This window comes from Corvus cornix, chromosome Z (assembly GCF_000738735.6).
Source record: "Corvus cornix cornix isolate S_Up_H32 chromosome Z, ASM73873v5, whole genome shotgun sequence".
Taxonomy (NCBI): domain Eukaryota; kingdom Metazoa; phylum Chordata; class Aves; order Passeriformes; family Corvidae; genus Corvus; species Corvus cornix.
This window is the reverse complement of record NC_046357.1, coordinates 7,640,839-7,652,883: the sequence shown is the minus strand read 5'-3', so window position 1 is coordinate 7,652,883 and position 12,045 is coordinate 7,640,839.

Genomic DNA, 12,045 nt, shown 5'->3' with positions numbered 1-12,045 from the left:
ACTAAGAAAATAACTGAGAAGAGAGATACAAGGTCATGTAAAGGAACTATAAAACATGGCCACCTAACCTGCTCCCCTGAGGCAGTGGAGGTGGTGTAAAAACCCAGGGTATTAGGTTTGTGTAATCCTGCTCAGAAGAGCAGTAGCAAGCATATAGCCAGATCCCGTTAGTCCTTCAAGTATTGCATATCCAGGCACTACAATTGCTCAGAAGTCCATAGGCCAAGTGGACATCAGGATCATGAAGAGATGGGGGAGTACAGGAGGACAACCACAAGCAGGCACTATTCTAGATCTCAAACCACATTTTAACAATTCAGTCCAAGGATAGACTCAAAAATTATCCATAGAAAGGTCTGAGAAAGGAGCAAGGAGAAAACTCACCAGAACCACAGTCAAACACCAGAGATGAATACAAGAGGCAAAATTCAGTGTTCTATGTTTATAAAGCTACTGAAAACAAACAGTCCAATTCTCCTCATGCTTACTCAGGTAAAAGTACCAACAGTGGCTACACAGAAGTAAAATACCCAAGGCTGTGAGAAGAGCATTAAGTCCAGAAGGAGCAACATTGACATAACTTCCATTACAGAATTTCCTTGTCTTTTGACATTGAGTGGTTGAATAAAAGACATAGTAAATCAAAAATGAACTGTCAATTCCTTACTGCCAGCACACACAGAGAAGAAGGATTTTGTTTCTCAGGATATTTGGTGGTGGCTTTTTAGAGCAAAGTTCTTTCTACATCACAAAACTCCTTATAGAATAGAATCCAATTTCATGGAATGGTACAATATTGTTGGTTTTATGTTCCTGTTTCCAATCTGCCTATAGAAGTATGGTTTGAGGGACAATTTGCTGATAGCGTCATTGTTTAGAAATAGTTTTGGTAGCAGACTCATGGTTCATGAAAGTGGTGTAGCAAAATTGAACTACAATTGCTTTCCCATGGTATAGTAGCACAATAATTTTAAATTGCTTCATTTTCAAAGTATTAATAGCATTTTTACATCTAATAAGCTAAATTGTTCAATTTAAAAGCTAAAATATGAAAAATTAGCTTATGGATCACTTAATTCATCATAAATATTTACCTGCTTCATTCAATAAACTTAGATGCTGCTGGAGCACTTTAACAGGAAAGGACACATGAAGCAAGAATGTCAGAACAATCTTGAATCCTGTCAGATATGTTTACTCCGGTTTACCTTTGCCTGTGCAAAGACCAAGAAAGAGAATTAGAAAAAAAATGTCTGAGAAAGAAATCAAAACATACTAATATGTAAAAAAATACTATTAACTTCAATTAAGTTGTGACTTGTTTTTCTAAATTTTTAAGCATTTAAAAGTGCAGACAAAGGGTTTTCCAAAGCATCAAAGCACGCAGGCTCAACTGAAATTTTGGTATGAGTGCCACATAAGTCCTAGATATTACTAAAAGAAGAAAATAGAACACTGAAGTAAATATCAGCTTCATTTGTAGTACTTGCTCCCATTACTCACAACCCTACTCACTTGGTCAACATTATGCCAAAAAATTATGTAATTCTGTGGTTCTGTAGAATATGTAGTCAGAGAGGAAAGGTAACTTACAGGTATTATGAGCACAGATAAAATACACACCTAAAGACTTTAGGAACAAGAAATTATATAACTCTAATTTTGTAAGGAAAAATAGTACATGCTGAAATATGAATGTAGATCTGGATCACCATGAGCTCCCACTGACTATTGGTCAGTACCACAGTCTCTATTAGCAAGAGGAACTTTTCCTTATCTCACTTTTATTTCTTAACTTTATTGCTTAATTCTTCATCTCTGACTCATAATAGAAGTTGCAGGGCAGCTTAAAATGAAAATGATGGCCAGGTTTCTAAATAGGCTGTGTTCAGTCCTTTCAAGTTAGACAGTCTGCAATGTGTACACTTCTGCGCCTCTGAAATCCAAGACCAGAGGCCAAAGTAAAGAAAGAAGCTTTTTGTCCAGTTCAATCTTAATTTAAGTGGATACACTCTTTCAAATGTAGCAAACCAGTTATTCCACCCCCTTGTAGTCTTTCCTTACTGCCTCGACATTCTTTGACCACAGAACACAAATATGCAGTTAGCAAAAGGAGTCAGATATTCTCCAGGTAGCTTGCAAACCAAGTTCTCCAGTATTTATTAAATAATTTATTAAAATTCCCTCCCACCTGTCTGCAGAAATAAGAAGCAGAACAACCATGGTAAGTGGCTTCAAATATCCAAAGATGTAAACACCAAATATGCAGTAATTAGGTTGAATTATGTACTGACATTTTGACATATTAAATTTTGGAATAGTGTCCCTGGAGAAGTGGTTAGGTTCCTCGAAGATTTTCAAAATGAGTGAAATAACCCTACTAAACCCTACTTACCTTAAAGTAGGAAACACCTGAAAAAAGCAAGAAGTTGGAAAGTTTGAGGTAAAAGCCTAAATTGCACCATTTTGTGAAAATACATTTTTAGGCACACTATTTCTACGTTGACATAATAAACTGAATTGAGTGGAAAAAAACTGTAGACCATGTGACAAGAGTATTTAACCAGCAAACAAGTTGGTCACTAAAAATTTCAGTTACAGAGTTTGTGGGTTTTGAAGAGAAAACCTGCCTGCCTTTTGAAAAAGTCTCCATTCTACACATTGACTTTTAAAATATGGTCTACATCTGTATTAATGAGTGACAAGGAATTTGAGAAATCTGGTGCACATGTGGCTTGGCAGGTGCTTTATATTGAAAGGCACATGAAGTTTTGTCAAATTGAGTAGAGCTGCTCTAATCATAACGTCTGAGCATCAGTCATTGTTTACCTTAATTCTATCATAAGCACATCTGGGTAACTCCTTAAAATAATGGTAAGGTAATTAGTCATGAATTGAGTTGGAAATCTGATAAAGTACTTATGACATCCATATTGGTACCAAATTAATTCATCATGGTTTACATTGTTACAAAAACACCAAAGGAATTAATAATAATTTGTGCCAGCATTTGAATTTGTTGCTAACATGAGATCGAGTACAATGTATGCTTTTTAAAAAACAGAAAAAATTATTATGGAAGTGTCTCAGTAGCTGTACAAAATTCTATGTCTGCATTTTTTTTTATTGATAAAGCACATAACTCTTTTTCATGTACTTTCCCCCATCCTTGGGGAAAAGGATAGGCAAGTTAATTTTGTGCATCTTTTCCAGTAAGTTTTCAGGATAACTCTTTGAGGCTGCATTACAAGAACTGAAGACTGTCTATACAGAGCCCACAGCAAGAGCTCCTAGGTGGAGGCAGCATACACAGTGTCCCACCAGGGAAATCCATAAATGGATAGTTAGGGCAGATCTGATTCTTTCCTGTTTTGACTTAGGACAGCTGCAGCCAAAGTTGGTGAATCAATTGCTCACAGCAGCAAGAAGCTGTCCTGATATGTCCATGGCAGTGCCACTGCCATGTGAATCTGGGGAAAGGCTGACACTATAAAGTGGGCTGTATCCTTTGAACCAAGTCAGAGGTTTTAGTCAGGAATAGCCTGCTTTATTCATGCTAAATGGCTACACATTTCTGGGTTGTCTGCTTAAAAAGTATTAGCTAATATTTTCATCATTCTGCACTAATGAAAGTTGCCTGGCACCAAGGCAGAAAATGTCTGCCACAGAAAAAACCTAGTTATAACCTACTTATGAAAAGAAAGGAAGAAAGGACCCATTCCCTGGTATGTGTATGTGTGTGTAGTGTGTCTGCAGTGTATATGTACAGTACTGTCCTGACACTTTCTATTTTCAATTATGTCTGTCCTTGGCAGATTTTTAACTCATTAGTTCAGAATTCTGTGCCCCAAGGGAATTGCAGGACTCACTACAGTAGAAAAAGCACAGGGCAGAAAACAGCACAGACATCAGGCTCTATCCATGGGAGGGTGACTGGATCCACAGGTCATCTTCCTGATGTTCAGGTATCTCCTTTCTTAGTTTTCCTTCGTATTTCCATTTTTCTCCATTACCACACTGATACCTCCCTGATTATTTCCTGATTACCATCTAAATGCAGCCTTTGTTTTCCATCCACTGTTTTCACACTTCTCCATATTTTTCCTCTCTCTTGCATTCCCAGACAGGCTTCCAAGCCTTCAGTAAGCTTATAGGTTTGTAGCTTTGTATCTGAATAAGAGGTTTCATGTTCTCTGTGGCTCTACCTGAAACCCCTTCATAATCAAACTCCTGGAAAATCCTGTTGTTTTTCTTTTGTGCTCTCACAGCATTTAACCTTTGTTTCTCATTTCTTCCACAAAAAGCCTTACTTGTGCCTTAGTCAGTCATTATACCTACTTCCACAATACTTTATCTCAGCTTCTTTCTTTGTTCTCACTTCCTCAGTCTCAGTTCCTATTCTCACTGTTCAAGAAAATAGTGCTCATCCCTTTGAATTTCTCACTATCCCTTCTGTGCCAGGGCACAGTCAGCCCTTCAAAATTTGCACAATAGAGCTGTGGTTACACCCCTGCACTAATATGCACTGATTCTCCCTCTGTCCCTCTGTGCTGCCCTGCCCAGATTCCTCCAACGGCTTTGCTGCACTCTCTAACTCCTTCTAAGTTCATTCCATGATCCAGTCGCCTGCTCATGTTGAAGGCACAGCTTTGTAAATATGAATTCACCCTATTTTATCTTGGCTCATCTTGCTTCTGAAGTGCATAGAATACCTCTAAGTCCAGTGGCTCTCCAAAATCTCTTCTGTCTATTTATCACTAGCCCCTTCTTTCCCCACACCTGCAACAACTGTCAGTCTCACAACTGGTTCAAGTCTAAATCCTTGACAGGCATATTACAAGTCTCCTTCGTAATGCCTCTGTCTGCATCAGGTTGGGAGCTCTGTAAAGTTAAAAAATGCCTCATTCTGTGTCTGTGTAACATCACACTGGTGCTCAGCACTTGAGAAGAATGATTTATTTCTCCCATTTATATGTTCTTGATTTAAAGACATGTTTTCTCACTTGGAATGTATTTTATCATCTGATTTGAAATTGTCATGTAATCATAACAATGTGTTTGTGATAGTACATTACATTCCATGGCAAAAAAATGTGATGTCATAAATGCAGGATTTATACCTTTACTGCAAAAATCAAGCTGAAGAAGCAAATGGATGGAAAAAACCTCATTAAAATACCAACATTTTCTGTAATTGCAGTAAAAATATCAATGGAAACCCAGACACACATTGTTTAATAGTTTTCTTTTTATACATGTTTCCTGATTTTTAAAAGCCTGCTTCTCTGAAAAAGGCCTTTTTGGGGGGTGGAAATATATTTTAAAATAGCTGCAAAAAATAAGTGTTTGGATTCAAGGCTCTAAAATTCAAAACGATTGCCTCAGACAAATTAAATAGAATGGAAATAAAAAGGGCCACAATGGTGAGAAAACACACATAAAAATTTCTGGGCTGCATTTCTCAAAGCTGAGCTGCCTCTGCTGCACTCTCTTCATTAGAGTGCAAATGACGTATTAAGGATGTACTTGCACAGATTATTTACAAGAACTAAGATGTGATTAATAAGAGGATGGATCTGAAAACATCCTCTGTGTTGTTCTTGCTAACAAGTGGGCTCAGCTTTGTAATCAGACGTTGTCAGGAAAAGCAGCACATCCCAAAATGGTATGAATCATGTCTGACTTCCTGCCCTCCCTCACTGAAAACATAGACAAGGGAAAAACAAAAACTTTTGAAGATAATACAGAGGTTAAAGACACATGTTTGACAAAATCATTGAAATTTAAAGAAAAAAAGATGTTTCTAAGCAGATGTCCCTAAACAACTGGTGTATTTCAAACACAGGAATTTCATAATATTATGGTTTTTTATGATTAAATTATTTATAATAGAATTTTTTTGCTGGAGTTTTCAGAAGATTTTGCAACTGTAAGTTAAACAGTAGGAAATTGTTTCCTGTAAAGGAGTTGTGTCTCTAAACTGATTGTAACAATGGTGTTGGATAGAAGATAACCTCTATCCACCCAGTTTGCCTATTGCTCCCACACATTCTGTTGCAACCAGATAAATGAAGAAGTTACCCTTTCCTCACCTTTAAAGTAGGTTGGGAATAGATTAAAAAGATGTGGTTTAACATTTGTGATTGGATGCATTTGGGTTTTGGAGCAAATAGAGTGTTTGAAGAACAAAGAAGAAAGATGGAAGACAGTACTAATATCTGAACTCAGCCAGGTCTCAGAGCTACTAAGCATCATTAGGAAGCATTTGTCACAGCCCTTGATCTGGATTAGACGGCCCTCCCATTCCTGTTACAACTTGTATGGACTACAGTAGTCCTCTTGAGCCAAGCCGCACTTGATGGACATCCTCTGTGAGGGTGATCACTGTCTGAGACTCCAGAGTCAGTCAAGGCTGCCATCAGAAGGACAGATTCTATGGACAGATTTTAAACACCTTTTTCTTCTCATGTACCCAAACACTTCCTTTGGCTTCTCCTACCTAACAACATGTGGGTTTTCATGTAGAGTTCCTTATATAGTGTGAAATTTTTCACTATGGAGAATCACTGATTCCTACAATCTCCGAACAATTAATTTTTTGTGAGGATAATCTTAATATCCAGTGTAGGGATACAGGTAATCAAGACAATCCAAACAGACAAGCAAATGATATTTTGGGACAACATTGAGCACTGCCACGCCTTGCACATGCCCAGGAAATGGATGACAAGTAGACAATAGCTGCTGTCTTAAATAAAAAGTGCGTATTTCAACTATTCATTTGGTAGGTTCACCACGTCTGACCAGAAGGTCACGTACGTGATTTAAAATACAGAAATACTGTTTGTGCTTAGAGAAGGAAGTCCTCTTTCTGAAACAGGAAACCATATATTCAAGAATACAGGCATGGTTTTCAATGTGAATCCACATGGATTTAGTTACAGTCCTGTCACCCACAAGAGCTGTGAGAGCCAATTTAAAGACCTTATAAAATGATGTATAGATGCTTGCACAGTTCCCACCAGCCAGCTCTACATTACTTTCACTTTGCTGTACAAACAGTATTGTGTGTTTCAGTGGAACTACATTCAGAATGAGACAATGTTGTCTGGGGTGATTTTTTTTTTAATGTTGACTTGTGATTTGAGATGTTCCAGAGAATGGCATTTAAATGTTTTGCAAAATTGTGTCTAGCATGTCTAGCATGTCCTTAACTTTTGATGTTCCCCTCAGTACAAATCTTTATTTGCTTACCCATTCAGATCAGCACTCTCACAATCCTCTACTGGACTAGCAGAGAATTCTACACAATCAGCTAAAGGCCAAACCTCAGAAAAGGTTGCCTGTGCTTGTGACAACACAATAAACTATTGCTGAGAGCTGATGACAAGCTGTCCAAATGAGATCCAACTGGTCTGATGACAAAGTAGTCCTCAATGGCTTTCAGAAGATGGTTTTTTGTAACTCTCTGATGACTCTACAAAGAAATAAACACCACAGTCAGTCAAACTGAGGTATAATATGCCTAACACACTGCTGGCATACAACTCATTCGGTAATGTAAAAAGTGACCATACATCTTTATGTTACAAACATTTCCTACCTGCATTTATACAGATATAAAACTGTTAGCAAAATGGAAGCTATTTGAGGCTTGTAAAAGAAAGCAGACCATATTATCTGGATTATTTCCATTTTGGACATATTTTTTTACTTAGTCTAGTATGAATGGTTTATATTAAAACATTTAAATATTGAAAGAAGTTTTGGGTTACGGACTGATAGTAGTTCCATAAAAACAAATTATTTTTCCATTTCTACAAAATTTAATTAAACATGTGAAAACAAATATGTTGTGTAATATCATTCTTCCTTGCCTCCAAAAATAAGGCAGGACGCTGGTAATCTGCTATAGACAGATTTCTTTTTGTGGCTGTATGGCTGGTACCCCTTTGTGAATTACTTCTCCATATATTCTCCCTGCTTCTCCCCTCCCTTTTCTGCTAATTTCAACTTAAAATATTTTCCTGTTAGAAATAGGAAAAGCCTATTGCAACTTGGGAAGTGACACATTGGTATTTGGTTATTTCTAATCAATTATAGATTAAAAATTTGTGACAGCAAAGCATGTAACTCAATTATTACTGTTATAATTATTATTACACTACAAGGTACACCTAAACATCAGGACCTGCCTTAAACCATGACAGGCAAATGCACAATCTCAAGTTTTGTCCATGCCACTTCCATGTAGACCTGAGACTTTTTACCTGAACCATCGACATTGACTGTAATCTCTCACTTAGTTTGACTGAAAAGGGAATGCAAGATCCCTGAATTAGAACCAAGGTTTGGCATTGTCACAGGTAGTCCCTACCCATGTTTAGTTAAGATGAACCTGGATGTCTCAGCACAACTTGAGACCCAGCAGCTTGAGATAAATTCAAGCCTGGAAGGAAAATTGCAGCCTCTCAGGCACTATTCCTCCTCAGACCCCAATTCACACCATTTATTGCAGTATGTTCTGTCATAAGGGCAAAGCATCAGAGTCATTTGTCTCTTCACTGTTCTTTTAGAAACATTGTCTTCAGCCGTGCCTTTTTGCTTCTGAACCTCCCTTCACCTTTGCTCTTTCATGGCTGAGTAAGAGGTTTGTAATATTGCATCACTTGCCCTGCCATCATCTGGCTTTTTGAACTACAACATCTTCATCTCTTCCGCCAGCTGTCCCCAAACAGTCATTGAGGGTTTTTTTGCCTTGTTTTTTATCAATAGCACAACTGAAGAAAAAAAATCACGCTTTCCTCGTTATAAAATCACACCAATAGCAGAATTGCCTCATTCTTGTCTTTCTTCATTTCATCCACTTTGTTTACACGCCATTGGCAAAACACCAGCCAGCATCTCCTACCTCTGCTATAATTGCCAGGACTCCAGAAAATCCAAGCTCTATTTTATGCTCAACTGACAGTTAAGTCTCAGTTGAACATTACACATGTAGCATCAAGATTCCATGTGTCTTCCATTCCCCATACGTAGATCTCCTTCTCCCTTCTCTCCTGCTTCAGTCTGTGAATGCTGACATTTCTTCCTAATTGCATTTTCTGGATTCTCTTTTGAATTTTGCCTGCAGCTTTCCTTCCATGAAAGTCTTTATATGTGAACTCTGTCTGCCTCCCTGTCTTTCTACCAAAGCATTCACAACATGCTTTTCATCTCTGAGGTCAAATTTCTGCTCCCTGGTTTTCCTAATGTTCATTGATTCTTCCAGAATATTCCTTGTATGTCAAGTCATACAAGAGGAGACAAGAAGGTCAACCACATTTGCATCTCTTTTAAAGACCTGTGGGCAAATATCTTAGTTCTATCGTAACTGTTTACTAGATTGGAATCTTACAACATAGATCTCTGAATCGTCACGAACCCACTTGCAGGCCAGTTAGCATTGATTTTACTGTCTGACAAGATATCGAGTTCAACTTCTGATTTATTTTTCTTGTCTTTTTTTCTTTTTAGGAAATTATTATTACAGTCAGGGTGCTACGTAACTTCACTGGACTAGAAAAAATGCTTCTTTTCCATATTCATCTGGATGTAAAATATATCACGGTACTTTTATCATGGAGTGCCCAAAAATATCTGACAATAAAGTCAACTTTGAGTGAGCTTAAATAAACCAATAAGTCTAGAAGACAGCTATGGAAGTGAAGAAAACTCAGAGAGAGGAAATAAGCAAATGGAGTAAGTTGTTTTTGCAGGACTGATTTTGCTTTAATGTATTGCCCTGAAGACAACTATAGGACAACTGTACAGTACAGTTAAATGAACAGATGTGTGCACCAACCATACGTTCAAAAAATAAGCCTTTTTACATACACGTCTGCTAAAGGAATAAGAATAGAAAATAATATCTTTCCCATGCGGGAAAGGGTAGAATATTCAACCCATATGGAACGGCTGGTCTTTAACTCTTCTTCTTTATTAGTGTAGTAGTAGAAATGGAAAAGTTCAATTTATCATCAGTGGTAAGATTACCAGTCTGCTGTCATTTTTTACAGGCTTAATAAGTGATATGCTATTGTTATTAACTTTAGTTATTGTAAGTTATGCGTAAGTGGTGTTTCAATTTTACTTGTGATGATCTTTTAAAAGAAAATACAGGATATTTGATAAAATAAATGTCTATTAAATAAATACACTAGTATTCTGTCCAATTTGAATAACTAATAAATCTCACTATCTGTTTAGAAAAAGTCCGATTTTATGTTTGTCAGCCTCTAACCACACTGAAACTTCACATACAAATGGTATGAATCATGAGACAGAAATGGAAGATGGATGTTACCTTCTGTGTGTTGTGTAAAGATATTATCACCCTCCTCTAAGAAGATTTATGGAACCATCTAATGAGAAACACTATTTAAGGGACAGACAACATTGTGACAAAAACCAGTCTCTCAGAGTTTCCGCACTTCAGAACTCTTCTCTGGGGAAAGTACCACCAAGCCATTCATACCCATAATAACATATAATAGAACTCTAGAAACACTAGGGTACCATGAATATCTTGTGGAGTGTGACCACTAACGGTGCCAGATAGCTACACAACAAGCAGAGGCAGCATGAACCTTTTCCTAGTGACACCAACATCAGCAAAAGGAATTCTTCCATCATCAGCACTTTGCAAATCTTTGAAAAGGAATAAAATCTCCAAGCACGTGATAACTAGTAGGTACTTTATAAGCAGTAAGAATTTTCAAGCCCAGTGGAACACAACAATCTCTGGGAAAGACCTTTTTGACACAGTTGGTGAGGCGCTAGGTGATATTGATTTTTTCCTCATATTAGCAATTCAAATACAACGTATCTCATTTGAGCTACTAGTCTAGGCTAACTAAAAAGGTACCTCCAAAGTGCAATTTGTTATATCCTGAAATCATCACTAAAATGACTGCCCCCTTCACATCTTTCTTTCCCTTAGGAGGCTAGCCAATTAATGCATACTAAAAGCCTGACTTTTTGAAATAAAAGCCAGGTGATATTATTTCCAAACACTGTATGAAGTCTGTCCAGGGTGACTCTAGGAATAATGAGAAGTATAAGCAAGTAGCAAGAATGTTAGAATCAGAAAGCTAATGTTCTTCTTTTGCTTGGTATCTGGCATGAACTAGCATCATTCCACTGAAGTTCCTGCAAAAAGCTTGGCTTCCAGAATGATTGTGGGTTTTATTATAAAACTGTCCATAAATGTACCCTTCCCATATGTCACACCACTGATTATCACAGCAGAATCCCTTCCAAGAGACATTCTGTTCATCCTGCTGGGTTTGACTGACTGTTCACTTATACCACTGTGAATAAGACAATGAATGACACTGTAATTATTATAGACACATCAAGATTAATTAAACAAACAAACAAGCACAAAACCTAAGCATCAGGAAAATCAGATCAGACTAAAGTTTCTGCTTATGTTACAGAATTTACTCCATTAGTTTCACCAGATTTGTTCCTCATTCCCTCTTTTATATTTTGGCCTCCTTTTTTTTTAAGACTTACTAGCCTGGCTATGGTGTGTATTACATACACATCATTCCGTGTATGTGTGTCTGCACATGTGCTTATTTTCTGTCTCACTGACTCTGGCCATCCTTCCCAGTTTTCGAAGTCGTTATCCCACTTAATTAAATCACATGGCAGAGCAGAGTTACTTTCAGAGATATTTAGTGTTTATGAGCTTCGTGAAAACAGATAGCTGGAATGAGAAAATAGCTCCTATCAGTATCCCTGGAAAGATTGTGGCATGAGTCTCTAACTTATTAGACACTTGGGAATCTAACCACAAAACACTGCTCAGTAAGAAAGTGTATTTCAGTAGCTTCACTGTTCATTGCCCCACTAGGAATAAAGTCTACCACCCACTGTTAAATTTCTCTTGAACTGCTGTGGAAATGCCTAAGTGACTACAGATGCACAACCTCATTTTTAATAAATACACTGCAGAATAACCTACAATCTTCTGAAAAATCAGCTGGGTAGAGGATC